This window comes from Poecilia formosa, unplaced genomic scaffold (assembly GCF_000485575.1).
Source record: "Poecilia formosa unplaced genomic scaffold, Poecilia_formosa-5.1.2 Scaffold47, whole genome shotgun sequence".
Taxonomy (NCBI): domain Eukaryota; kingdom Metazoa; phylum Chordata; class Actinopteri; order Cyprinodontiformes; family Poeciliidae; genus Poecilia; species Poecilia formosa.
In genome coordinates this window covers 1,493,196-1,497,523 of record NW_006799986.1, presented here as the reverse complement: position 1 = coordinate 1,497,523, position 4,328 = coordinate 1,493,196, and the positions used below count along the sequence as shown (strand labels likewise).

At 41.7% G+C, this 4,328-nt stretch overlaps 1 long non-coding RNA gene across 1 annotated transcript; it reads left to right on the top strand.

Moving 5' to 3' along the window:
* The first annotated feature begins 1,122 nt into the window (after positions 1–1,122).
* LOC107836260 (uncharacterized) lies at positions 1,123–3,108 on the top strand. Its single transcript, XR_001662134.1, has 2 exons — positions 1,123–1,431; positions 2,265–3,108. It is a non-coding gene; the product is annotated as an uncharacterized LOC107836260 (long non-coding RNA).
* Positions 3,109–4,328: the final 1,220 nt, after the last annotated feature.

Here is a 4,328-nt window from a genome sequence, read left to right as displayed (position 1 = left end):
AATGTGGATTTTTTTCAGGAGTTGAATTCATGAGTTTGAATAAAGAAGAAGATCTGCTGTTAATTACGACAGGATGGCTGAGAGCCGCCAGTGGAAAACGGATCAGAACTCATTAAACCTTAAATACTGCAAGCAACAATACGAGAAACTAAACGTGAAAAAAATGATTAAAGGAGAGTTAATTAAAATATGATAGGACGGCTTTTTTAGTAATATCAAACATAAAACAATATTTAACTGAGTTAAAGAAAAAATAGTCAAAGTAGAGGTTAAGAAATAAATAAAATAATGACTAATAATGAGAAGCAATTAGCATGATGAGGATAGTCCAACTCATCAATATGTTTTTGGGATTTGAATTAAAATATTTCTATTAAATAACAACCCGAGAGATCTTAAGTGGTCAACTTGGACTTTTTAAATATTTAAATGTTTTTTAAACATTTTAAAATATTTTCTGATCACTGGATTCAAAATAAACGTTATTTGCTGCGCTGCATCACGACTGGAGAACATGTGGAGAGGAAACAGAACTGCTGCTTCAAAATAAGAGCTCGATTATAAACACTTAACTGTCAATAACAAAACCTTAAACGCAGATGTTACAGAAACAGCTCAGTTAATTAGCGTAATGTAGGAGAAGCTAGCTGCGCTAAACATGATAAGCAGGGGCACAACTACATAAATCGGCGCCCCCCTCCCCCCCGAGACGAAGGTAAAACTCGCTACTTGTCCACGGCTTTTAAAGCGTCAAATTCTTGACTTTTGACTGTTAGAAAACTATTAAAATGAAAACAACTTAGAACAGACTTAATTGTTTCTGTAGAATATACTGAGATAATTGGGAGTCTGGATATGAACTTTTGGCATCTCTATGAGGGAACAAAAGACGTTAGAAAATAAATCCTAGTCAGGCTCACGCATGAAGGGTGGGATATTTTTCCCTTGGTCATCATTTTCCCTAACAGTGGATTGTTGTGAAATTTAAGTGTTAAGCTCACAGAAGTGTTGACCCAGCCTTGCTGCTGCGCGGTGGCTAACAGGAGTGAACAGCAGGTCTGGGAGCCTGGGACTCTGCAGAGCCTGAACCCTGCAGCAACCCAACAGCAGCTGGGTCCAGTTCCTCTGGGAGCCTCGTCTCAATTAACACCCAGCTGTTTTCCTCAGCAGAGCAGGGATCAAGGCCTCTGCGGCCTCTTCTGCTACAACAGTCTGAAGAGTCAAGCCTCACACCGAGGAGCTGCAGCCTTTTTCACACTTCAGAGCCAAGGCTGCTGTGGCTCTGCAGTGCAGTGGTGTCAAGTGTGAAAGGAAAGAATGACGGGTCGGAGATTTTACCCGGATTCCCCGCAGATCAACCTCTGAACCGTCAACAGAGGAAGGAACCAAGTCAAACTGGTACCAACAGAGTATCTGCAGACCTCAGGAGATGTAAGACTTTTTAATGCCATTTACCTTAAATTTAAGACAAAAAGAAATAAATGTAAGGGATGGTTGGGAGGACTTGCTGCATTACAATCAAGCATTGCAGAACCTGTAAACCTGGCATCAGGTGCCTGTAGAGCCTAGTTTTAAGTTTTTGCAACTCACATCGTATGGACAACAGAAGTGAGCCAGTGATGAAAACAAACGTCATACAGCTAGCTGCAGGGCCTGATGCTTCATTTAAATGTTTTTACTTAAACAGGGTATCAGGTCCAATTTAAGACTTTTTAAGACCCTCTGAAGGTCTTAAAACTATAAGAATTTAAGACCTATATCTCCATAGCAACGTATGAACTTCATCCAGCAACTTCATCCAGCAACCGGCAAAAAATCTGCACTTTCCAATTATAGCCGCAAATGAGCTAGCTAGCTACTAGGGATGCATTAGCAACTATTGACAGCTAGTTAGTGGATCCACATAAATCAATCAATCAATCTGCAGGTGACTAAAAGTTTTGCCTGACAGAAAAGTCCCTCAAGAACCAAAACTACATTAAATAATCTGGCCACAGCATAATTTAAGACCTTTGATTCAGGTCTTTAAGACCAACTTACATGTTTTATTATGAATTTAAGGCATTTTAAGGCTGTGCGGACACCCTGACCAATGTGTGCTGAGCTAACGCTGCTCGCCAAGTCAGGTCTGCAGTGGTTTAACAATGATGTGCTTTTCTACGCCAATAAAGTTCAAGTAGTCTCTGAAAGGCCTTGTTTCGTGTAATGATGTGGATGAAGTTGAGCATTAAATGGTGATGAACAACACTTCCTCCCCTGTGCAGAGTTTGCTGCAGTGAATCAGAGCCAAACTGTGATTGAAGCAGAACAATCCAAGGAGCTGAGACAGATGGGACGGCCTGGCGCGGCGCCACGGCGGGCCTCGGAGGTGAGACGCAGCACGCCTGCTGCAGGCGCCCAGGAGGGCCTGACCTAATTGACTGACGAAATACAAATGTAAACCTGCATGCCAACATTTAAAGCTTTTTCATCTCGCAGACAAAAGAGAGCTGCAACAGATCTTTACCCTTTAAACTTTCACATTTTGTTTCGTTCCAACTGCAGACAAAAGTGTGATTTGCTAGGATTTTATGTAACAGAGCAACAGAAAGTCACCCGTGTTTTTAAACAAGTTGCTACAAGTAATATTCTGAGCTTAGCAGTGAGGCAACACGCAGCAGGCGAGTGCGACCCGAATCCGATATTTTCTTTGCACGTATCCCGACTTTTTGAGGAAGTTTTCTCCCCAAAACAAAATCAGGGCGTTTTGTCTGTGGAACTAAATCAGATACGTATCTGATAGTTTTCAAAGCATCTGAAGGCTGAACGGTCATGTCGCGTTTTATCCGACTGTGACGTTAATGCTGCTCCAGAAGAAGCCGAACGCGGTAAATCTAGACGTGATCGATGGCTGACGCGAGCTTCCCTTCGTCTTATGATGATCTGGTGATGACTCTGTCGGCTCCTGTGGAGCAACGACTTTACAACTCATCCACAGACAGCGGCGGCCATTTTTACTTCCATGAACATAGAGCTGCAGTGTGACATCTACGTGGTTATTCTGCATGTGAGGGTCGTTCTGGGGCCATAAGGCCTGAAGTCTGACTGCAGTCACAACACAATCACACAGATGTCTGAATGGCCCAATTCTGAAACCTAAAATAAATCTGATCTGTGTCACTTCCTTAACGACCACGCAAAGAAAAAAGTACTTCAGAAAAAAAATCTGATTTTTTTCTCCCATAGTTGATTCTTTCATGGTAGTTTGAACGGCCAAAAATTTTTTTTTAAGTTTTTAACCAAAAAATAAAAATCAGATCTGGATTTATTACTGTTGGCTCTCACTGCTGAATAAACTCTAAAATCGATCCATAATGGCGGCGTCCATTATCTGTAAACATCGCGCTGCTGTGATGTCGCCGTGAACAGAAATCTGACTGTAGCTGCATTTAGTTAGAAATACGAACAACAACGTAAAAAATCATCACAATTCAACAAAAACATGAGATTGAGCGGATGAAATCCAGATCCGGTTTCCTTCGCTCATATTCAGCTTTTACTCAGGAGTCTGAAAGGCCCGGTTCTGATCAAACCAATGTTGAGCGTCTTCCATGTGAATCTGACATGGATCTGATTATTTTCAAAGCTTTTTCTTTACGTCATTCCATAGAATAGTAAAAGCGTGCAGCGCTAACCCTTAGCTTTCCTTTCTGAGCGTCCATCGTCTCGTTTTGACCTGGTGACCTGGTGACCTGGTGACGATGCTGCTGCTTTCTGTCACTCAGCAACTTTAAAATCCTTATTACTCCATTTCACTTCTGCTGCTGTTTGACGTTTTTCTGATTCTGACTTTAATTAGTAGAAGGACAAAATATGTCCCAAACGTTTCAAAAAGAAACTTTTCAACTTCGGGAAATGGGTCCGAAGTGATTTTATATTTGTAATAAAGCTCTGAAGTGAACTTCAAAGCAGGAAGGTTTTTTATTTAGTTGTTGCCTCTCTCTCTATTAGTGTCATCTTGACAGGATCAATAACGCAGCTACATCCAGAATCTGATGCCTTGCTGGTAATTTTTAGCCCAACCTGGAGATAAATGGCTGAGCGTTTTATCACTGATGTCATCTGAAAACAGAAAGTCAGGCTGCAGCGAGCTGCGCTGCGAGAGGTTTGATTGACAGGTGAGCCCAGCAGGAGTTTGTCCTGAGGGCTGGATCTTTAATGTTGTCTCCCAGTCTGGATTGTTCTTTTTTTCGGCTGCTGAGAGGAGGGAATTGCAGATAAAAAGCCAGAGCTTTAGGGGAAGAAGTCTGCTCTGCATCTTTAAGCTGCATTTAAACATTTTTTGACAA